The sequence below is a fragment of the Balaenoptera borealis genome, assembly GCF_965194805.1.
Source record: "Balaenoptera borealis genome assembly, chromosome: 4".
NCBI lineage: Eukaryota > Metazoa > Chordata > Mammalia > Artiodactyla > Balaenopteridae > Balaenoptera > Balaenoptera borealis.
This window is the reverse complement of record NC_138861.1, coordinates 74,799,853-74,824,671: the sequence shown is the minus strand read 5'-3', so window position 1 is coordinate 74,824,671 and position 24,819 is coordinate 74,799,853. Positions and strand designations below refer to the sequence as shown.

The 24,819-nt window shown below is 40.3% G+C and overlaps 1 protein-coding gene across 2 annotated transcripts in view; it reads left to right on the top strand.

The window, feature by feature from the left end:
• Window positions 1–432: 432 nt before the first annotated feature.
• The window catches only part of LOC309627834 (bifunctional phosphoribosylaminoimidazole carboxylase/phosphoribosylaminoimidazole succinocarboxamide synthetase), a 384,443-nt gene continuing 360,056 nt past the window's right edge, over window positions 433–24,819 (top strand). The window contains exon 1 of one of the 2 annotated variants that reach the window (XM_082390052.1): window positions 433–806. The gene's annotated coding sequence lies outside the window, so the exon portion shown is untranslated. The remainder of the gene's footprint in view (window positions 807–24,819) is intronic. The other variant, XM_082390053.1, reaches the window with a different exon arrangement.

The following is a 24,819-nucleotide window of genomic DNA, read 5'->3' as shown; positions in this document are numbered from 1 at the left end:
ATTATGGCTAGGGATAATAATGCCCAGTGTCAGTGTCAGTCTGTTCAGACGTACAGCGACTCAGCAAAGCAATTTTGAGCCTTTCTATTTCTGTGTAGCATCTTTCAACTTGTTTGACTTTCAGGAGTCCAGTGCCATTTCTCACTGTCTGGGCTCTGCAGGGCGCAACTCCTTCTGGAGTCCAAGTCGCTCCCATTAGTCTCTGGCTCATCCAGGTACCAGGGGCCAGACTTGCATCCCGTGGGGTGGTGACTTACGGTCCCCGGTTCTTGCCCCACGTGAGCCCCCCTGGGAGCTCACCACAGTAACCTCCGACACCACGGGTTCAGCCGGGACGTCCCCTGCAGTGGTAGGGAGGGCACTGACCAATCCCACGCCCTTCCCTGCGCCCGGCTCCGGTTTTTGGGCACCCCCCACCCCACTCGCCCGGGAAGGAAGCCGTCCGCGCCTGTCTTTCCTGGAGGGCGCGAAAGGGAACTCGGGGCTCCCCGCGCGCCGCAGCAGGGCCCAGCGGTCCACGCGCGAAGCCAGGCGGGGCCGCGGCGCGGGTCCGAGCGCCCGAGGCGCGGGCGGAGCATGTGACCACGCCGCGCGGGGCCGGGAGCGCAGTGCCGCACGCTGGCGGCGGCGGGGAGAGCAATGGAGGCCGCGGCCGCCTGAGAGGCGGGTGCGCTGCCGGTGCTGCTGCGGAGTCTGCTGGTGCTGCGGCAGCGCCGCGGACTGTGCATCCGCGCCCGCCGCCCGCGCGGGACCGCCCGTCGCCGTCCAGCCCCTCTGCCAGCCCCGGCGCCAGGCGGGGACCTCAGGTGAGCGCCCTCCCGGCCCGCGGCCGGAGCCAGACAATGGGTGCAGCGGGCGGGCTTCTCCCTTCCCCTCGCGACCCGCGGGCCAGGCCCCCGCGGCGCCCCGGGATCTCCGACCTTGCCTGTGCCCTGGGGGCGTGGGCTCGGCGTGGCCGGCCGTGGACTTTGGGGCGGTGTCCCCGCGCGTTGTGCGCGGACCCTCCCTGAGGCACCCGCGCGTGGTGTGCGCCGCTTTGGATCCCACTCGAGGAACCTGCGGACGGGCTGTGCCCCCGGGAACTTGCCGAGAGCGTGGGACCTTCTAATTCCCTCTGTTCTTCCCGCGCCGCAGCAGCCTGTCCCGGGGTCCCCGGCTTGGGTCCCGACTGCGGCGGGGGTCAAAGCGAGACCTCGCCGTCTGGGATCTCGGACGCTGACCCGGCTCAGCCCTTTCCCCGGGCCTGAGCTGCATTGCTTTGTTTAACCTCTGCCGAGCTATTTCGCACAAACTCTTGTTGCTCCAATTCTGATGAGCCACCAGTTTGATGGCTGAGGCAAGACAAAGGTTTTCCCTGTTTACAAGGGCTGGAGTCGGGAGACTGCACGCTGCCAGTGGTGTAAAATGTGTTTTCCTTATCTTCTCCCTGAGGTTTTTCTGGTTCTATAACCCTCCTTTCTTGCAGAGCTCTGTAGTGGCGAGATTGGACCTCCTAACCCTACCGAGACGGTGGGTGGGGTATGGCTTTTATTCCGGCTTATCAGTAAACAGAAGGGCAGACGGCTACATTTGAGATAGTCTCAGAATAGAGGCATCGTAATCATATTATGAATTTCAAATTTTCAGAGAAAATATATAAAGACACATTGATTCAGTGGATGGGCGGGGTGGCAGGGGGCAGAAAATCTAGTAACCACCACCGTGTGTTGTGAAATTTTAATATGGTTTTAAGAATAATGGCCCGGAAACTGATCTGGTGTAGGTGAGGGAGTGCGTGTGTGTTGGGGGTGGTGGTGATGGAGAGGGAGTGGTTAGAATACAAAGGATAAGGCAATTTTAGTAAAGCCTTCTTAGGCTTTATGTAGCAAATTTTCAGATCATCAAGTTGTCATTAAATCATTGTTTCCCTGTAAAAATCACCTGTAGTAGTTGTTGAATTATATATAAAAAGGCTAACAATTATTTGGTGTTGTATGTGACTCAGGAATCTGAAAACAACAATTTTGAGTAATTTTAAAAAGTCAACAAAGGAAAGACACTTCCACTACTCCCTCCTTTATGCTATGAGAAAACTGAATCCTAGTTCAATATATTCAACAGAAAATTAGCTGTAAGAAAAAAAGGTTTCAAAGGCAGGTTTTTTAAGAAACATTTTGAAAAATGCATCTCATGTAGGCGATATGGTTGCATTACTTCAGCTCAGACATGTGAAGGGAGGAAAATCAGGCTACTAGATTGCCCCTTTCCAGGATTAAAAGGTAGTTTCTTCAAATCCGATATTTACAGTCATCTCAGAAATGGGGAAACTTTCACTTTAAAGACTTAGCAGTCATTTAGCACTGAATTTGGAGTCAGGAATATAATAATACTGACTTGACACACTTAGGCAATTGGTGTGAGAAACAAAAGCTTCCACATAGTTCTTTCCAAAAACTATAAAGCACTGTAATAAATGTAAGTTATTATTATTGCTAGGTGAGGAAGCTGTATTTTACAGTTTTCTCTTACACAATTTTGGGAAAATTAATTGAAATTAATATGAAATTCTCCAGGGTAAGGGACAGTCTGGTATATACTAAGTGTTCAATAAATAGTTGAGGAAAGAATGAATTAATGAAAAATAAAATGCAAATGGATAAAATATGCATACAGATCGAATTGGTTTACTTCTTTTAGTTTAATGAACATTTACTGAAGGCCTACTGTGTGCCAAGAGCTGTACAGACTGTTTCCACACACAGTTTATAATAAAAGCCTGGTGACCTTCCTTTTTTGATCATGTGTGATGTATGTTTCTATGAAGACCGGGGCCCCTTGGGTCACGTTAATGATCATCTCATGTAACTGAGTAGCACAATAGAACATTTCACTTGTTATATGTACAAATACTTTCTCACAATGGCCTGTGGGGAGGCAGGGCAGATACTATCATTCCCGTTTTGTAGGTGAGGAAATCCAGACACAGCGAGATTAAATGACTTGCCAACTCCTCGCCACTGAAGCAACAATGCCAGGGACAGAAGCTCGACCTCACGCCTGGTGCTTTCATCTCTGAATCACACTGTCCTCTCCAAGATACGCTGTACCTCCAGAAAATCTCTCTTGAATTAGGCCTTACTAAAGTCTACCTTTTGAATAACTTTAACGTAAGGAAAAGTTACATCTTATAACCCACTACTTAGTGAAGTGGTTAAATGTGCAAGTTCTGGAGACAGGTGACTAAATTTGAACTCTGGATTTACCAGTCCCTAGTTCTGCATCTTTGGCAAGTGACTTAATCTCTCTAAGTCTCAGTTTTCTCATCTGTAAAATGGTGAAAGTAATAGTACCTACCTACTTTACAGGATTTGGGGGAGGATCAAATGAAATAATGTGCTTAGCATAATGCTTAGCACAGTGTCTAGTAGAAACTAAGCATTCAGTGTCAGCTAATTACTTTTATTCTCATTATTGTAATGAAGCAGTGGCTTTTAAACTCTTTTTTTTGGCACAATAAGAGATGAGTTTTACTTTGCCATCCAGTATACAGATACATTACAAGTGTGTTTAATTAAAAAAAATTCATTAATCAGTGCTCAGACTTCCTATGTGCAATGCATTCTTGTATTTTTCATTCTGTTTTATTTAGAAATGCTGGTTGAGATACACTAAATAATTTCATATCCCGTTAATGCACCAGGACCTGCAATTTGAAAAGCACTAATGTAAAGGATAGTCAGGTTAATGAGTGCATTAAAGAAAAATGTGTTATTGAATCTTTACGTTTTTCCCTCTAATGATTTACAGCATCTTTTGGAATTTGAATATTAAATTACACTGAAAATAGGTTTTTAAACATTTCTTAGTAATTATAACCATATATTGAGTATTTATTACCGTCTAGGTACTGTGCTAAGCAGTCTATTTTTGTATGTTATCTAATTTAGTGCTCATGACAGCCTTGTAAGAAGGTCTTCTGTTTCCATTTGGTAATTGAAATTAAGACTCAAAGTGGTTTTAGGAACTTGCACAAGGTCACAAAGTTAGTGAGAGTTGAAGCAAGAATTGTTCTGTTTGACCCCAAAGCTCTCTGCTCTTTCAGCCTCAACACTGTGTTCTGAGGTTCTCTCACAGTGATTTCTTTAGACATATCATTCCTTCTTTTGCATAAATTTGAATGGCAATATTGAGAACTTACCCGTTGTGGTGCATCTTTTGTAGTTTCCTTTGAAAGGACCCATTTGAAGAAAATCTTCAAGTTAGTAAAGTAAGAAAGTATACTGCATAGACTAGTATTTCATTTTGGCTTTGGCTGGTCTTTGATGTAAACATTTTGGAATAACTTCTCAGGTTTTTATGACAGAGTCACTCAATTGGTCAGTTTTATTGTGCACCCAAAGGTTTAATATATATTCAGAACAGACATGAAATAGCTGTGTCACTATAAAAATATTTCATTACAAATGAATGTCAGCTTTTGTTAAGGCACAAAATGAAGACTTAAGAGCTACAAGAGTACTTTATAGTATGTTGATTTGTTTCAAACTCACCAGGCAGTGAAAGTATTTTGTAAAGTACTTATAAGAAACCACCACTAACTGTACTATTAATTTTTTGTTTTTGTGTTTCACTTCCTTGCAAATGTTTCTTAAATTTTTAGCAGTATTTTAATTTTAATTTTTTGGTAGTTCTGGGACTTCCCTCCTCTTTTAAAAATATTGTGAGAAAGAATTTAGGAAATATATTTTATAAAGAGTACTTTGAAACACAAATAGATAATTTTACATGACAATGGAAAGGCAAATTTCACTGTTTCTTTCACACTTATGTCTGACAGATTCAGGCTCTTTCAGTGTCTGGTTGAATGCGTAGGAGTGTATCTTATAAATAAGATAATTACCAGGTGCTTAAAGATATATAAATACGCTCTTGCTTTTGCATTATCGCTTCCATGTGTATGGAGCTTTAAACTTTCCCCGGTATGTTTAACTAGTTTATTTGTTGAATTAAGGTTGGTATTTTCAAAACTGACAATTTTTTAAAATCAGAGTTTGTGTAGATCATGATGCTATATTAGACAAAGATCAGTTTCATGGTTTATGTGAAACCACATATTTCTTTTCATCAACCATCATTTTCTGTTAAGATTAGATAAAAGTGAGTATATTGTTTCATTTACTGTTGGACATCAGATTTTATCCTTAGATGAGCCCTCAAAAACTTGTTTTGCCCCTGACGAAATTGTGTACAGTTGTCATAAGCTTATGTTTTATGCTTATTTTATTAATTTATTCCTTTTGTCTAACACTTGACCCTTAGTGGATTGGTATAGTTTTTATGAGCATCAAGAAACATTACAGCTATTGAATGGTCACTGTAATGTTTTTATATTCAGGCAAGTAAACTGGGTTCCCATTACATTTTGTACTACTTTTATTCTTGATGTGAAAATTCTTAGAGATGAAAAGAGCAAAATCAATTTAGATATGTACTTGTACTAGTGCCTTTGAGGCGGATACATAGGCATATTTTGGATCTACTTACATGTATGATTTCCACAGTTACATGAGAAGTGCAAGATTACAAGCTCTTAATCCATAAATTTAAAAATTGTCTTAAGTAACTTTGTGGAAATGAAAAAACTGAGTTAAAACATTTAAGAGATGTTGAATGCTTTAGTCACATGTTATCAGAAATATTTAAGAAGCCAAATAGAACAACCGTACGTAATAGCTTTTATATTTTAGTGAGTTTGCATGTGGAAAGATGATTCCATTTAAAATGTCAAAAATGAAATGCAGAAATATTTTCAATCAGATTTTAAAATCTTCACCAGCTCTCCCAGATGTTTGTAGAATTTTTCAAATAGTATTCTTTGAGGCTTGCGTGGAAATTTTAATAAACTTACTTCTGAAACTGGTACTATTTTAAAAATGTGTCTTTGAGGAAAAGATACAGAAGCTGCATCCCTGAAACACTTTGGGAAATATTTAAATTGGAAGTAAGTACTCAGCTCACTAGAGACAGGTTTTTAGAGTAGAATTTAGAGCTGATACCAGCTGCTAAGAATTATTAACAAGAAAGGAGGGAACACTTGTAAAAAAGGTGTTGGGCTTTTTACCAGGGAGAGTAGGAATAAGCCACCCAGAGGTCCACTGGCCTGTCTCCACTCCCCTGGTCAGGGATTGGCTGGCACCAATAGGGGAGAAGGGGAGCAGGCGGGGGGCAACAGAGAAACTCAGTTATTGTTTAAATCTGGGATAAGCTGGATTCAACAAATAATCTGTGAAAGTTCTTGTATATAATTGTTAACCCACGCTTTCCCAACTTGGGAGAAAAAAAAAGGAAAGTCCATGGCCCCAAGATCATGGTTTTTGGAAGAGGAAACATCAGGACCCCGTTGTCAAAGCCATTTGTGGTCTCAGGCCAGGGCCACAGCTGACGTTCTTAGGGAAGCTTGCGACGGATTCAGCAGAGCTGGTAAGACACTGCCGATGAATTCCAGCTGCCCTCAATGATTGCATTCCAGCTTTTCTTCATTTTGAAAAGTTCTTAATAAATGTAGAGTGGCTTTTTCTCTACCGGAGTATTATTGTGACAGATGTAGTGGGCTTGCTTGGCACTACTTAGGATGCAGCTGCCCAGGCATGTTTGTGATGGGTTAACTGTTTTCTAGAGTTAATGAGGTCAGGGTCACAGGTTCAATTCCCGGGAAGGCCAGTTAGCTTTGCTTTGTTCTCTGATCTCATATTGTGCTCTTAACCCAGACCAGCCATCTGGCGAAGGCAGATCATTGATCACAAAGGGACTAATAAGCAAGACGGTGGGGGAGGAGTAGCATGAATCTTCCTCAGTGGATGTTGAGTAATTAGAGAAACAATTCCAAAAGCACGTGCACATTTGTGTTTCCTAGCATTATCTTAATATGTGGAAGATAACATGGTCGTCCCATAATTTTATTTGTCATTTCTGTTGAACTCCCATTTTAACAGTTGTTTTTTCTAGTTCTGAGGTTTTAGAAGTCTCATTTATTTAGCAGTTATACATTGTCTTGAATGTTCTTAACTTCCTTATAGATTTGTAGGGCAGTGGCTCTGTGAGAACAGGGTAAGTCTGACAGTAATAGGTCAGAACACCTAGTCACTTGTTTACAGATCCAACCCCATTTGAATTAAAAAAATAAAAGTTAAAAAAAAGCAAAACACCATTTTGCATAAGAATGAATAGACTGAGAATATCCGGAAAACACTTTATAGTTTTTCTAAGCATACCTTCATCTCCAAATCTCTTATTCTCTTTATTAAAATTACTTCTAGTGTCGAGAGAAATATCCAAGATCGTCTAGACCAGTGCTGTCTCATACAGTAACTGGTCCCCCATGTGGTTATTGAGCATTTGAAATGTGGCCTGTCCAAATTGGGAGGAGCCCTAAGTTTAAAATACACACTGGATTTCAAACACTTGGTATGAAAAAAATGTACAATACATCATTGATAATTTAAAAATATAACATGTTGAAATAATGTTTTAGCTATGTTAGATTGGCTAAAACATTATTAAAGTTAATTTTACCTTTTTTTTTACTTTTTAAAATGTACCTACTAGAAAATTAAAAGCTACATATGCGGCTTGCATTATATTTCTGTTGGGTGGTGTTGTTCTAGACCAACCGTTCATTTTCCAGATGAGAAGGCTAAGTTCAGAGGTTAAGTAACTGAGCTGAGTTCTTTCCATTGCCTGTAATCTCTCCCTGCTAATAGGTTAGGTGTTCAGGAAGATGGGAACCCTTTGAACCATTAAAAGACCATTTAGTGCATGGCAATTATCATATGTTGCAAGATCTGTGCCTGAGTCATTGCATATTAGGTATCATGCCAGGTGTGTGTGTGCACACGTGCACGCGCGTGCGTGGGAGGGGGGCTTTGTTTTGTTTATGGTGTTGATATTTAGGCTCAGTTTTACCTTCCTATTATAGGCCAGAAGCCCTGTGGCTTTATTTAGTTCTGAGAAAAGCACATTAAATTATTAGACATTAACAGTTGTAACTCTGGAGTAAATATGGTGCTCAATTGAGTGAATACTTTAATATATTTTGTGAAGATTTCAGACAGTTTTGAATGACCCTTGAGGACAAAGCAGCAAGCTTTTCAGGCTGTATTCCTTTTGGAGGGAGGAGAGCTGAAGTGAAGAGAGGTTGCTTAGCCGGTGTTCCACAGGAAGAGCTTATGAGCTGTTAGTGACTGTCTCTTAACCATGGACGTGACTGATGTTCCAGTCAAAGAAGAAATAGCCAGGATCAGGCGATGCGAAAGCCGTGGCCCCCAGTGGGGGCTTCCTGGCAATTTTGTGACATAATAGTCTTTAATTGGCAAAGATAGAAAGGAAGAAAAGCTCAGGACCAAATTTGTTATTTTTAGTTGAGATTTTTGTTTTCCTAACCAACATAGGCAGCTCAGATTAACATCTTAAAGATGTTTACATTATGCAGCTCAGATCTAGTCTGCCTTTTTCTCTCCCTTGCCCACACAGAGTTGTAAGTCACGATCAGTTTGTTATCAGTGACAACTCATGAGCAGCGGACTTCGTCAGGCAACCACTTGACACTTCACTTACTCTCATCATCCATACTAGCTAGTAATGTGCACGAACTTATGCTTTTACTAGGGGCAGTGTGGAGGTTGAGAGAAGATAGGCAATTACTTCCAGAAGGGTGGCTTATAAAAATCTATCAAGATGATCATTTTTCTATGCTTTTTGTCTGTTGCAAACAACCGGAGTTATCAGAGAAACAAAACAAGATAGCAGTCTTAAATGGTTACCTTGGAGTAGACCAGAAATAAGTAACTGTGTCCTGCTGTATGAAGCTTAATGAAAAGTACCATGACCATCCACATCCCATGCAGCCTGAGTCATCGTAAATCCACTTTATCTCACGTCAGCAGACGTGTGTTGAGTGCTGCGAACCGTGGGCTGGGCACCATGGACATAGCGTGAAAAGAACAAAGATTGGGGGAGTACAGGTCACTTGAATGAGAACTTTTCTTGTAGTTTCTAGCTTGAGAAAAGAATGTAGCATTTTTACATTGCTGCAGAATGAATGAATGCATTATGATTTATGTCATACAATTCACTAGTTGATTTCATGTGCTGTCACATCCCATTTCTAGTTGTAACTGATTTTTTTTTAAAATTTGGGTCATTGGGACAGTCAGTTGGGGTGCTGGGAGGCTTGTTGTCATGTTGGGAATCATATTGAATATGGAAAGGTAGCACATGTCCCCTGTATTTCTCCTTCTTTCCCTGATCCAGCTGTTCATACCAGGCACTGTGGAGTTGCTAGTGAATATAAAAATGAAGCATTCAGTCTAGTAAAGAAGAAAGACAAGAACGTAAAATGTGCTGTGATAGAAGTCCAGGTGCTATGGTGACTCAGAGGAAGGGGTGACTGTTCTGGGGAAGGAGGATAGAATGAAGAAAGATAAGGAGGTTGCTTACAGAGGAAGTGATATTTGAGCTGGGTCTTGAAGGATGGGTAGAATTTTGACAGATGGAGAGGAGGTGGAAAGGTATTCCAGAGGTAGGGAACAGAGTGAGCAAAGATATGGCAAGCATGAGGCCATGGTATACTGAGGTGGCAGGAACATTCAGGCATGGTGGGGAGTGGCAGGAGACAAGACTAGAGGAAGTGGATCAGGCAAAATTTGGAGAGATTTGAAAGGCTGAAGCATACTGATATTTTTTAGGAGCTATCAAAAGCAGGGCGTGGCATAATTGTGTCTACTTTGGAAGGATGACTGGGAGTTAAGCTTGGCTCTAAGTCCAGCTTTCCCTCTAATTAGTCTAGTGACCATGGGCAAGTCACTTTACTCCTCTGGGCCTCGTATAATCTCATATAAAACAAAAGGGTGGGGCAAGAGTTATCTGGTCAATCAGTAAACAAAGACAGGACTTACCAAGGGCCTGGTCTGTGCTAGGTGCTGCTGTTGGTGCTGGGATACAAAAGCAGACATACAGCCAGGGCCCCTGTACTGTGGAGATGATATTCTGGTGGGAGAGAGGGACAAGAAACAGTACACAAATAGTATATAACACAGTGTCACGTCGTGATAAGTGCTGTAAGGGAAGTCAAGCTGAGCGAGTGGAGTGAGAGGTTTCCACAGAGCAGCCCAGAAAACTTTGGATGAAGTGGAAGAAGCCATGGGACTCTTTGGAATCTCTTCCAGATCTCAAATCATAGGTATAATTAAGTGAAAAGCTACGGAGTTCAATCTATTCAATATTGATTAAAGTCAGTTTCCAAATAGATGTTGTTCTTACAGTTTCGATTAGGTCCACCAGTATGGCTGTCGATGGACAGACTCTTTTTAGTGCTCCATCTTTGAAAGTACAGCATAATCGACTAAGTACAGCATAATCGCATTTTAGAAAACAGTTTCTTCAGTGTTTTGGAAAAATGCCCCTTGCATGGGTAATTCTGCATGTTATTCCTCAGTGCATTACCCATCTCAAAGCTTATGGCTTATGGAATGGGAAGATGCTCATTTTTTTTTTTTTTTAATTTAATTTATTTTTGGCTGCATTGGATCTTTGTTGCTGAGTGCGGGCTTTCTCTAGTTGTGACGAGCGGGGGCTACTCTTTGTTGTGGTGCGCAGGCTTCTCATTGCGGTGGCTTCTCTTGTTGCAGAGCACGGGCTCTAGGTGTGCGGGCTTCAGTAGTTGTGGCTCGCGGGCTCTAGAGCGCAGGCTCAGTAGTTGTGGCGCACGGGCTTAGTTGCTCCGCAGCACGTGGGATCTTCCCGGACCAGGGCACGAACCTGTGTCCCCTGCATTGGCAGGCGGATTTTTAACCACTGGACCACCAGGGAAGCCCCGATGCTCATGTTTAAGCCACTAGATTTAGGGTGGTTGTTCAGTGTATTGAATGGCTCTTCTATTGTAATATAAATTAAAATTAAGTGGGAGCCCTGGGAAAGCTCTGTTTTAATTAGAGTTGGAATGCATCTTAGGAGACCATTTCTGCCAGTTATAATCGTAACAGTGGCATGATTTTTTAAAAGAATCCTTAATAAGCTGAATCTTTCCTGAGGTCTTAAAGTTTATTTTGTAGATGATTCTTGTCAAATCAAGTGAAAGGCAGAAGAATGCAAACATTCTTCTTTGGCCCTAAACCTTTTTCTTGGAGATGTGAAACAGCTGAGCAGTAATCCGCAGAAGAGCATGCTTTAAACTGGCTTGTTGTTGAACATGAGCTATGAGCTTGGGCAATCTGGACTTACTATTTAGTGAGGACCATTCACATAGATTTTTTTTTTCCTCACATAGAGTTTTAAATTGATTTCCCACAAATTATGTCTGCAGTGTTGGGAAGCTAGAGTGGTAGACTGTACTTTCAGAGATGGTGTAAGATGTGATCCCTGGCCTCCGCTGGCATGGAATCCAGGCTGTTGCTTTGTCTCCTTGCCTAGTAGTTCACAGCCAGTGAGACTGGCCCCACCTGAATTATTTAACTCATCTTATCCTTTAAGATAATTACAAGGAGTTGTTCTAGAACTAAATGACTTACAAATTTGGGGTTTGCATATACATTTTTGTCTTTTCTTCATTTTCACTTTTACCGAAGATAGAAATACCTCCTGGTCTTTGGTTCTGCCTGCTGGTTTTTTATAATCCCTGCTCTGGATTACCTCATTCTGCCAGTCTCTGTTGCAATATGATTTTTTTTAAATTTTTTTTTTTTTATTTATGGCTGTGTTGGGTCTTCGTTTCTGTGCAAGGGCTTTCTCTAGTTGCGGCAAGTGGGGGCCTCTCACTGTCGTGGCCTCTCCCGTTGTGGAGCACAGACTCCAGACGCGCAGGCTCGGTAGTTGTGGCTCACGGGCTTAGTTGCTCCGCGGTATGTGGGATCTTCCCAGACCAGGGCTCGAACCCGTGTCCCCTGCATTGGCAGGCGGATTCTTAACCACTGCGCCACCAGGGAAGCCCTATTGTTTTAAAATTAAATTTTCATTATAATTCCCTCATGCATCTGTCTTCCTGAGAATGTTTTGTTGTTTGGTATAGCTTAAGAAAGAGAAAGGAAGGCAAGGAAGGAAGGAAAGGAGGGAAAGAAGAAAGGGAATTCTGTTTGGACACTGTACTAACAGGTCATGTTAGTATTTGATTTGCTCATTATATATGAATTTACAATATTCTGCTTTTTTTCCTTCAAATGTTAAAAATATTTTTATTATGGTAAAATATTTATAACAAAATGTATCATTTTAACCATTTTTAAGTGTACAGTTTATTAGCATTAAGTACATTCAAAATGTTATGCAAAAAAAAAATAAAAGGTTGGGGGGAATTCCCTGGTCGTCCAGTGGTTAGGACTCCGTGCTTCCACTGCCCGGGGCCCAGGTTCCATACCTGGTCGGGGAACTAAGATCCTGCAAGCTACACTGTGTGGCCAAAAAACAAAAAAAGTCATGCAACCATCACCTTTATCCATTTCCAGAACTTTTTCACATTCCAGACAGAAACTCTGTATCTGTTAAACGATAACTCTTCATTCCCTCCATCCCCTGGTAACCTCTATTCTTCTTTCTGTCTCTGTGAATTTTCTATGAATTCTAGGTACCTCATAGAAGTGGGATCATACAATATTTGTCCTTTTGTGGCTGACTTATTTCTCTTAGAATACTGTTTTCAAGGTTCATTTATGTCGTAGCAAGTATCAGACCTTTATTCCTTTTTATGGCTGAATAAGATTCCACTATGTGCGTGTGTGTGTGTGTGTGTGTGTGTGTGTGTGTGTGTGTGTGTGTGTGTGTATACATTTAAAAAAATCCATTCATCTGTTGATAGACATTTGGGTTGTTTCCACCTTTTGGTTATTGTGAATAATGCTGCTATGAACATTGTTATATAGTATCTGATTGAGTCCCTGCTTTCTATTCTTTTGGATATATAGGTAGGAGTGGAATTGCTGGGTCGTATGGTAATTCTTTGTTTAACCTTTTAAGGACCTGCCAAATTGTTTTCCATGGTGACTATACCATTTTAAATTCCCACCAGCAATGTACAAGGGTTTCAGTTTCTCCACAGCCTCACTGGTGTTGCTTGTTATAACAATTAATATTCTATTGTATGTATATACCACATTTTGTTTATTCATTCATCTGTCAGTGAAAACTTGTGTTACTCCCATGGGTGGTTTTTTTTTTTTGTTGGCTGTGCCATGCGACATGTGGGATCTTAGTTCCCTGACCAGGGGTCGAACCCGTGCACCCTGCAGTGGAAGTGCAAAGCCCTGACCACTGGACTGCCAGGGAATTCCCTCCATATCTTAGCTATCGTAAATAATGCTGCCATGAACAAGGGTGTATAAATATCTCTTTGAGAACCTGCTTTCAGTTCTTTTGGATATATACCCAGAAATGAATTGCTGGATCATATGGTAATTCTATTTTTAATTTTTTGAGGAGCCACCATACTGTTTTCCAGTGTGGCTATACCATTTTACATTCCTACCGGCAGTGCACAAGGGTTCCAATTTCTCTACATCCTCACCAGTACTTATTGTCTTTTGTTTTTTCATAATAGTCATCCTGACAGGTGTGAAGTGATATCTCACTGTGGTTTTGATTTGCATTTCCCTAAGGATTAGTTACATTGAGCATCTTATCATGTGCTTATTGTCCATTCCTATATCTTCTTTGGAGAAATGTCTATTCAAGTCCTTTGCCCTCTTTTGAATCAGATTGTTTGCTTTTTTTGTTGTTGAGTTTTAGGAGTTCTCTATATATTCTGGGTCTCAATCCCTTATCAGGTATATGATTTGCAGATATTTTCTTCCATTCTGTGGTTGCCTTTTTACTCAGTGGATAGTGCCTTTTAATGCACAAAATTTAAGTTTTCATGAAGTCCAATTTGTCTATTTTTTCTTTTGTTACCTGTGTCTTTGGTGTCATATCCAAGAAATCATTGCCAAATCCAATATTGTGAAGCTTTTGTCCTATGATTTCTTCTAAGAGTTTTATTGTTTTAGGTCTTACTTTTTGATCCTTGATTCATTTTGAGTTAATTTTTGTATATGGTGTTAGGCAAGGGTCCAACTTCATTTTTCTGCAGGTGGATATCAAGTTTTTCTAGCACCATTTGTTGAAAAGACTGTTCTTTCCATATTGAATGGTGTTAGTGCCCTTGTCAAAAATCATTTGACCCTATATGTAAGAGTTTATTTCTGGGCTCTGTGTTGTATTCCATTGGTCTATATATCTGTCCTTAATGCCAATACTACACTGTTTGGATTACTGTAGCTTTGTAGTAAGTTTTGAAATTCAGAAATGTGAATCTCCCAGTTTTGTACTTCTTTTTCAAGATCGCTTTGGCTACTTGGGGCTCCTAGAGAGTCCATATGAATTTTAGGATGAGTTTTCCATGTCTGCCAAAAAACATCATTGGGATTTTGATAGGGATTACACTGAGTCTGTAGATAGCTTTGAGTAGTATTAACATTTTAACAATATCAGGTCTTCTAATCCATGAACATGGGATGTGTTTCCATTTATTTATGTCTTCTTTAATTTCTTCCAGCAGTGTTTTGCAGTTTTCATTGTACAAGTCTACACCTCTTTGGTTAAGTTAATTGTGAAGTATTTTATTCTTTTTGATGCTAATGTAAATGGAATTGTTTTTGTAATTTCCTTTTCAGATTGTTCATTGTTTGTGTGTAGAAATACAGCTGATTTTTGTGTGCTGACTTTGTATCCTTCTACTTCGCTGAGTTCATTTATTAGTTCTAACAGCTTTTTTTGTGGAGTCTTTATGATTTTCTAGATCTATCATTTGTAAACAGATAATTTTACATCTTTCTTTCCAGTTTGGATGCCTTTTTTTCTTTTTCTTGCTTAATTGCTCTGGCTAGAACTTCCAGTACTATGTTGAATAGAAGTGGTGAAAGCAGACATCCTTATGTTCTTGCTGATATTAGGGGGAAAACTTTCCGTCTTTTACCATTGAATATGATGTTTGCTGTGGGTTTTTAATATATGGCTTTTATTATGTTGAGGTAGTTTCCTTCTATTCCTTCTATTTCTATTTGGTTGTGTTTTTTTAATCATGAAAGGGTGTTAGATTTTGTCAAATGTTTTTTCTGCATCAGTTGAGATGATCACGTGGTATTTTTCTTTTCTTGCTAGTATTTTATTGTGGATTTTTGCATCAGTGTTCCTAAGAGATACTGGTCTATAGTTTTCTTTTCTTGTAGTGTCTTTGGCTTTGGTATCAGGGTTATGTTGGCCTCATAGAATGGGTTAGGAAGTGTAGCCTCCTCTTGAATTTTCTGGAAAAGTTTGAGGTTTGATTGGTATTAGTTCTTCTTTAAATGTTTGGTAGAATTCACTAGTGAAGCTGTCAGGTCTAGGACTTTTTCTTTGTTAGGAAATTTTTGATTACTGATTTTTTTTTCCTTACTTGTTATAGGTCTATTCAGATTTTCTATTTTTTCATGATTTAATCTTGGTAGGTTTTTTGTTTCAAGGAGTTTGTACATTTCATCTAGGTTATTCAATTTTTTGGCATACAGTTGTTCATAGTACTTTCTTATAATATATTTTATATGTATAGAATCAGTATTAATGACCCCCACTTTCATTTCTGATTTTAGTAATTTGAGTGTTCTCTCATTTTTTCTTAGTCCAGCTAATGGCTTGTCAATATTGTTGATTTTTTTCAAGGAACCAACTTTTGATTCCATTGATGTTCTCTGCTGTTTTACTATTCTCTATTTTGTTTATCTCTGCTCTCATCTTTATTATTTCCTTCCTTTTGCTAGTTTTGGGTTTAGTTTGTTCTTTTTCTAGTTCCTTAAGTTATAAAGTTAGGTTGTTGATTTGAGCTCTTGTTTTTTAATGTAAGTGTTTGTAGCTGTAAATTTCCCTCTTAGTGCTGCTTTTGCTGTGTCTCATATGTTTTGGTATGTTGTTGTTTTCATTTTCATTCATCTCTATTTTCTAATTTCCCTTGTGATTTCTTCTTTGACCCATTGGTTGTTTAAAAGTGTATTGTTTAATTTCCACAATTTTATTAGTTTTCCACTTTTACTTTTGTTATTGATTTCTAACTTTATTCTGTTATGGTCAGAGAAGATACTTTGTATGATACCTATGTTTTAAAATCTTTTGAGACTTAATTTGTGGTCTAACAGATGGTTTATCCTGGAAAATGTCCCACATGCACTTGTTAGGTAGAGTGTTCTGTATGTCTGTTAGATCTAGTTGGTTTATTATGTTGTTTAAGTCCTCTATTTCCTTATCTATCTTTTGTCTGGTTGTTCTATCCATTATTGTGAGTGGGATATTGAAGTCTCCAACTGCTATTTTAAAACTATCTAGTTCTCCTTTCAATTCTGTCAGTTTTGCTTCATATATTTTGGTGGCCTGTCATTAGATGCCTAAGTGTTTATGTAATTGTTATATTTCCTTGATGTATTAAACCTTTTATTACTTTATAATGTCCTTGTAAACTTTTTCTGATTTAAAATCTATTTTTTCTGATGTTAGCATAGCCACCATACTCTATTTTGGTTACTATTTGCACAGAATATCTTTTTCCCATCCTTTCACTTTTAACCTGTTTGTATCTCTGGATCTCAAATGAGTCTCTTATAGACAACATATACACATCTTCCTTGACTTACAGTGGGGTAATGTCCCAGTAAACCCATCATAAGCTGAAAGTATCATAAGTCAAAAATGCATTTAATACACCTAACCTACTGAACATCATACCTAGCCTACCTTAAGTGTGCTCAGTCACTCACATTAGCCTACAGTTGGGCAAAATCATCTGACACAGTCTATTTTATAATAAAGTATTGAATATTTCATATAATTCATTGACTATTGAACTATAAGTGAAAAACAGAATGGTTGTAAGTGTATTGGTTGTTTACTTTTGTGATTGTACGGCTGATTAGGATCTGCAGCTCGCTGCTGCTGCCCATCATCACCAGAGAGTATTGTACTGCATATCACTAGCTCAGGAAAAGAACAAAATTCAAAATTCAAAGTATAGTTTCTACTGAATGCATATTGCTTTAGCACCGTTGTAAATTCAGAGAATTATGAATTGAGCCATCATAAATAGGGGACCTGTTATTGGGTCATGTGTTTTTATTTACTCTGCCAGTCTGTGTCTTTTGATTGGGGAGTTTAATTCATTTATGTTTAAAGTGATTACTGATAAGAAGGGACTTCTGTCATTGTGCTGTTTGTCTTCTATTTGCCCTATGACGTTTTTATCCCTCATTTCCTGCATTACTGTCATCTTTGTTTAGTTGATTTTTTTAGTGAAATGTTTAAATTCCTTTCTCATTTCCTTTTGTGTATATTCTATAGTTATTTTCTTTGTGGTTACCATGGGGATTACATTTACCATTCTAAATTTATAATACTCTACTTAGACTTTATATCAGCTTAACTTCAATAACATACAAAAACTGCTCCTTTATAGCTCTGTCCCCACCCCTTTTGGTTGTTTTTGTCACAAAATTATATCTTTATATACATTGTATGACAAAATACATACCCTATTAATTCTTTTAAATGCATTAGTCTCCTAACTTATGTAGAAATCAAGATTTGGAGTTACATACCAAAGTTACAGTAATACTAGCTTTATATTAATAATTATTTTTTTCTGTAAATGGATTAGTCTCCTAAATCATATAGAAAGCAAACAAAATGCATAGTTACAAACCACTGTTACAATAATACTAGCTTTTATAATTGCCCATATGGTTACCTTTATTGAGATCATTATTTCTCCATATGGTTTTAAGTTACTGTCTGGTGTCCTTTCATTTTACCTTGCAGGACTCTCTTGAGCATTTCTTGCAGGTCAGGTTTAGTGATCATGAACCCCTTCAACTTTTGTTTATCTGGGAATGTCTTAATTTCTCCCTCACTTTTGAAGGACATTTTGGTGGATGTTGGATTCTTGGTTGACAGTGTTTTTCTTTTGGCACACTGAATATACCAGCCCACTGCCTTCTGGCCTCCAAAGTTTCCCATGAGAAATCTGTTGATAATCTCAGGTCTTTTTCTGTTGAGAATTCCTTGTATGTGATGATTTGCTTCTCTCTTGCTGCTTTGAAAGTTTGATTATAATGTGTCTTGGTGTGGGTCTCTGAGTTCATCTTACTTGAAATTCATTGAACTTTCTGGATTTTTATATTCATGTCTTTCATCAAATTTGGGCCGTTTTAGCCTTTATTTCTTCAAATACTCTCTCTGTCCCTTTCCCTCTCTTCTCACTCTAGGATTCCCACGGTGCGTATGTTGGTCAGCTTGATGGTGTCCCACAGGTCCCTTAAGCTCTCTTTGCTTTTCTTCAATCTTTTTTCTTTCTGTTCCTCAGCCTCATTAATTTCCATTGTTCTATCTTCAAGTTCACTGATTCATTCTTCTATCTACTTAAATCTGCCTTTGAATCTGTCTAGTGAATTTTTCCTTTCTGTTATACTTTTCAGCTCCAGAATTTCTTTTCAAGTTTTGTATTTCTTTTTTGACATTTCCATTTTCTTGACTTTCTCCACATCTTCTTTTAGTTCCTTGAGCATCTTTAAGATAGTTGTTTTAGAGTCTTTGTTTTAGAGTCTTTGTCTAGTATATATGCCATAAGGTCTTTTTCAGTGACAGTTACTATTCTATCGATTTATTTTCTCTTTTGAATGGACCTTGATTTCTTGTTTCTTTGTAAGCCATGTTATTTTTTTGTTGAACATTGGACATTTGAATCTAACTCTGGAAATCAGATTCTCTACCTTCTCTGGGATTTGCTATTTTCTGTTACTGTGTATTGTTGTGATTGTTGTAGGCTGTCCCTGTGCTGAGAATTAGTCTGAAGTGTAAACTTAATGTCTTCTCAGATCTTTTCTGAACCTTTCCCAGAGTATGTATGGCCACTTTCTAATTTTCCCCATATATGCAGTTGTTTTTGAATGTCCGAGTCCTCAATATCTGGCTCCCAAAAGGGGAAAAAGTGAAAAATGGTGGTGGGGGGGGAAGGGCACTGGCCTTGTAAATTCCCATAAGTCACTTCAGCCACAGGGAGAGGGGCTTACAACAACGGGAAGAGATACAGCAATGGCTGCCAGCCTCTTTGTCTGCACCTCTGTGATGAGGGGCAGCAATCAACAATCACAGCACAGTTCCCAAGTATTTGGAAGACAGATTCCGTTTTGCCCACCCTGGCTGTCTCAGGCTGTGTGCAAGCTGCTCCAGTAACCATGCACAGCTGCCTGCCATGTGGCTGGGGTGGGGGATGATACCTGCCATGGTGCTAAGAGCTGAAGTTGACTTAAATTAACCACAACTTACAGCCAAGGTCTTCCCCTGGAAATTGCAAGCCTTCAACAGACTCCAGAATTCCAGATAGTTACATCTAACAGATTCTGCCAGTGCAGTTGTTTTCTAGGTGGAGAGACAGATTCTCTGCCATCTTCCCAGAACCCCTCTCCCCTTTGCCCATTTTTGAATTGAGATGTTTGCTTTTTTTGTTGTTGAGTTGTAGGAATTCTTTATATATTCTGGATATCAGTCACTTATCAGATGCATCATTTGTAACTATTTTCTCTTATTCTAAGGGTTGTCTTTTCACTTTCTTGATGGTGTTTACATGTTTTCTTAACTGTAAAAGTTAATACATGTATGTGAAAGAGGATTAGAAAGCAAGCCACAAACTCAGCTCTTCAAGTAGATGGTAATATTGATGCTGTTTGATTAAAGCTTCCAGGAGAAGACAAGATGAAGTCTCTGAGTCACAATCTGGATTCAGGTTCCCTGAGAGTTTACAAGTGCTCCTTCTGGGAAGCCAGTGGGCAAAGCCATGAGTGAATACTGAGAAATGTAGGGCTTCCTACAGCCAGGGCATCTGACATAGAGTGTAGTTTAGTATTGGTCATTCATATATTTTTCCTCCATGTTGCTTCCCAAAACTTTGCTGATAACCCCATGTTCTGGTTTTCTTACAAATTTTGATCCACTTTGATTCAGCAGTGATATTCTGCCCGTGGTGCTCACCTGCTTTTCCCTGTTGTATCTCCTTCTGTGTTAATTGTATGTTTGTCCTAGTGTCTCTTATATTGGTGAGAGAAAAGCTATACACTAGTTCAGTGAGTAACCAGATACACTTTCACTCTTGTTATTTCTTTTGGGGACAGGATTATCTGTTACATTTCCACCTACAAGATTTTTTAAATTATAAATCTTCTGTTTGCAACTGCTGTATCCAACTTTCTCAAGCAATCTGCCTTTTTGACTGGAACAGTCATTGTTTACCACCTGAAGCTTACAGTGGTGGTGCTTATGGTTTTCACTGTCAAAATGAAGCAAATTTCCTTTATTAATCTCCCTAAACTCATACTTAGGACAATGGGAAGAAAACACAATTGTGTACTTCTTTTTTTTTCCTTTTTTTTCATTTATTTTTGGCTGCGTTGGGTCTTCGTTGCTGCATGTGGGCTTCCTCTAGTTGTGGTGAGTGGGGGCCACTCTCTGCTGCGGTGCACAGGACTCTCATTGCAGTGACCTCCCCTGTTGCGGAGCGTGGGCTCTAGGCACGTGGGCTTCAGCAGTTGTGGCACACAGGTTCAGTAGCTGTGGCTCGTGGGCTCCAGAGCACAGGCTCAGCATTTGTGGTGCACGGGCTTAGTTGCCTCACAGCATGTGGGATCGTCCCAGACCAGGGATTGAACCTGTGTCCCCTGCACTGGCAGGTGGATTCTTAACCACTGCACCACCAGGGAAGTCCCAATTGTGTACTTACTGGTTCTCTCAAGCTGGCGAAGAATTTGTGGTGGTATGTGAGGCTGAGTAAGTAAGCAAAAAACTTGCAATACAGATTTTCAGGAAATTGTCTTTACAGTGTGATAGATGGAGAAACGGCATGAGGAGGTAGCATAAGTTTTCAGTATGTGGTCTCTTGTCTTTAAGTCTAATATGTAAAATCAAAACAAAACAGAAATCGTTCTCTAGGAGATTGAGGGTTGTTAAGAAGTTTAGAATTAGTGATGTTTCCTGACATGTCTGTAGAGATGCAAAGATGCTAACCACTATAGTTCCATCTTTTTTTTTTAAATAAATCTATTTGTTTTTATTTTTATTTATTTTTGTCTGCATTGGGTCTTTGTTGCTGCGCATGGGCTTTCTCTAGTTGCAGCGAGCGGAGGCTACTCTTCGTTGCAGTGCACGGGCTTCTCATTGCGGTGGCTTCTCTTGTTGTGGAGCACAGGCTCTAGGCGTGTGGGCTTCAGTAGTTGTGTCACGTGGGCTCAGTAGTTGTGACTCGTGGGCTCTAGAGCACAGGCTCAGTAGTTGTGGCTCGTGGGCTTTGTTGCTCCGCTTCATGCAGGCTCTTCCCGGAGCAGGGCTTGAACCTGTGTCCCCTGCATTGGCAGGTGGGTTCTTAACCACTGTGCCACCAGGGAAGCCCTATAGTTCCATCTTTAATTGATAAGAGGGGTGCATAGAAGAGCCCACTTTTTGTGCATGAGATCAACTCCAAGTGTAGAATTGGTATTGACGAATAGGTTAATATAAAAACAAGAATAGAGCTATTAATCATGTTCTCTTTCCAATCCCAGGGTGCCATCTCAGTTCTCAAGAATGGGTAAATTTCATGTCCCCAGGACTGCACAAATAGTTTCAGCCAGTATAGAATTGTGGGGGGGGGGGGCATTTTTGTCTTCTTGTAAGATAACAAGAATTATTCCTAGATGCAGTTGAATCTTTATTTTTTAAAAAAGTTTTATGAAACATCATAAAACTGCTTTGCTGGAATAATTTTATGGTTACGGAATTTTTTATGTGTATAAATGTGCGTGTACATATATATGCGCGACTTTGTTTTTATGCAAACTTGTTTAAAAATAGTTTCTCCGAATAGAGTATTTGTTTTTGATTGGTTAGAGAGCCAGTATCTTTAAAAATGTAATAAGGAAACAAGTATTTCCTTAGAGGATATTGCAGAGTTTTACTGCACCAAGTAATGTTTCAGTGTAAAAGAAATGAGCCATTTCCGTACCTAGCCTCAGGTTATAGAGTCTCGCAGTGTTCTTTGACCTCCTTCCTTCAGCTATGATGAATGTGTTAGCATCTGTCCCAGAGCTAAGAATAGTTTAATATAAATTCCATACCACCCACCAACCTTGCAACAAGAGAAGAAATAAATACGCACTTTCTCATTCTGAGTAGACTGGAACTTTTGGACCTTGGCCTTAGCGGATCTCATTTTGTCCAGTATCTCTGCGTATCTCTGTGCTGTTTAAAGGGTAGAGACAGCTGGGATTCAGGATTGAACGTTGAGCTCATCCCCATCTGCTAGCATTCTGGACTTCTTGCTCCAAACCCTGCGGATGGAGCCCCCTTCTCTGAGCACAGTCTTCTTGCCTTTCAGTCCCACCATTTCCTCATAGTGATAGTCTTTCTTTTCTGCCTTCATTCTGAGTTTTTCCCCTTTTCTACCCCCTCCCATTTGCCCAGTGCATCAGTCTCCTCGTTTTACTCACCCTCATGCTCAGCCTGGGCTCCATGAGCAAGCATGTCAATATGCACCAGTACTTCCCTCCTAACGCCCTAAAGACACCCCCAACCCCAGCTGTTGCACCCCTGCCTCCAGTCCTCTTCACTGTTAGTTACACATTTATATTGCCAGTCCTTGACTGAGCCATCATTGTTTGTCAGGACTAAAAGGTTTCCAATAAAATACTAATTAAAATTTTCAGTGACTTATTTTACTGCCCTTGACTCCTTCACGCATTTTTCTTTTTTTTCTTTATTTTTCTTTATTTTTAACATCTTTACTGGAGTATAATTGCTTTACAATGGTGTGTTAGTTTCTGCTCTGTAACAAAGTGAATCAGCTATACGTGCACATACATCCCCCATATCTCCTCCCTCTTGCTTCACACAGTTTTCAAAGCAGTTATTTCAAACCTTTTTCATACGTTTCAAATCTGCCTTCAATTTTGGGTGACTTAGCCTCTTGCTTTTCTCAGGAAATTCAGCATGAACTTGCTTCTCTTCTCTTTTTCTTAAGCATTTCAGTTCCCATAACTATTTCACTGTCTTAGGTTTTCTCTAGATCTTATTTATTTATTTATTTATTTTTGGCTGCATTGGGTCTTTGTTGCTGCGCACGGGCTTTCTCTAGTTGCGGCGAGCGGGGGCTACTCTTTGTTGTGGTGTGCGGGCTTCTCGTTGTGTTGGCTTCTCTTGTTGCGGAGCACGGGCTCTAGGCGCCCAGGCTTCAGCAGTTGTGGCACGTGGGCTCAGTAGTTGTGGCTCGCGGGCTCTAGAGCACAGGCTCAGTCGTTTTGGCGCACGGGCTTAGTTGCTCCGCGGCATGTGGGATCTTCCGGACCAGGGATTGAACCCGTGTGCCCTGTATTGGCAGGCGGATTCTTAACCACTGCACCACCAGCGAAGTCCCAAGATCTCATTTATTTTAACAGACATGGTTTTCATTTTTGTTTTTAAAGACATGTTTTGAATGCCTGCTCTTTTGGCATTTGGTAGATGCTGCATAATAACTAACTTTAGAGGGAGCAGTACACTTCACAAAGTGCTTGCATATACATTAATCTCACTTAATCTTTACCCAAGCTTCTCTTCTTTAGTGTTCCAGAAGAAAAACTTCTCTTTTTCTGAAGTCAAACTTTGTGTTTGTTCTCTTGACCTTATTACCTCCCATCTTCTCAGGTTATCTCCTTTTCCCCACTGATTTTTTCCCTTTTTTTTTTTTTTCTTCTTGTTTTTGGCCATGGCACATGGCTTGTGGGATCTTAGTTCCCCGACCAGGGATGGAGCCCACGCCCCCTGCACTGGAAGCGCGGAGGCTTAATCACTGGGCCGCCAGGGAAAGTCCCTAGTTTTTGTTCTGTACTAACCTCAGATATCTTCCACCAGGGAACACTTTATATCAGAGGAGGAAGAAAGGATGGGGGACCCTTTATCCAGTTCAAGAATGAGCTTGCGTAGAAAGCTGCCAGAATACAACTGGAGCTGCAGAGAAGCTGTGTGTGCTGTTTTCTCGTCTCCCTCTCCAAAGAGAGAATACTCCAGGTCAAAGGAGGAATTAGAATCAATTAGAGAGATAGACTCTTTCAAAGAGTTGTAGCAGGTTGAGACTGGAAGGGGCTTAATTAATGTGATAGTGTGTGCACAAGCGCAGCACACAGCTCTACATGTAATGGGTGAGCAACTTATGTAATTATTATTAGTTAATAGCTATTTTCTAATCCTAAACTGTCACTTTATAGATAAGGAGATTGAGACTCAGATGTTCAGGAACCAACAACAATTCCCTTAAGCTAGACAAAAAGAGCAATCAGTGAAAAGTCATTCGCTTGGCACCTAAGGCTCTCTGCTTTCTGGTTCCAACTCCATTTCCATCCCACTTCCTCCCCCACCGTGTCTTGCGTCTCACTCTCTTGTTCGACCCTCTGCTCAGTGCCTCCAGTCACCCCCTCTCTGCCGCCATCGGTCCCTGTCAATTCCCTGCTTTCCCCACTGTGTGCTTTGCCTGCGGCCCCTCCCACTTCCTCTCTCCCTGTGCAGGTCCTGGCCCATTTTCACAGCTCTGACAACACCTGTGAATTCCTTCCTGACCTGTCTAGTCACATTTCTCTCTTCCTCTTTGAAATTCTTTAGCATGATTCCCAGGACAATATGTGGGTGCTGCAACTATGCTGGTGGTGGTAGTGGGGAGTAGAATGCTTTAGCTTCCAGCCCCCCATCCCTCTTCTGCAGATGCTTCCTGCCTGTGCCTCAGAGCAGAACCTGCTGGGTACATATGGA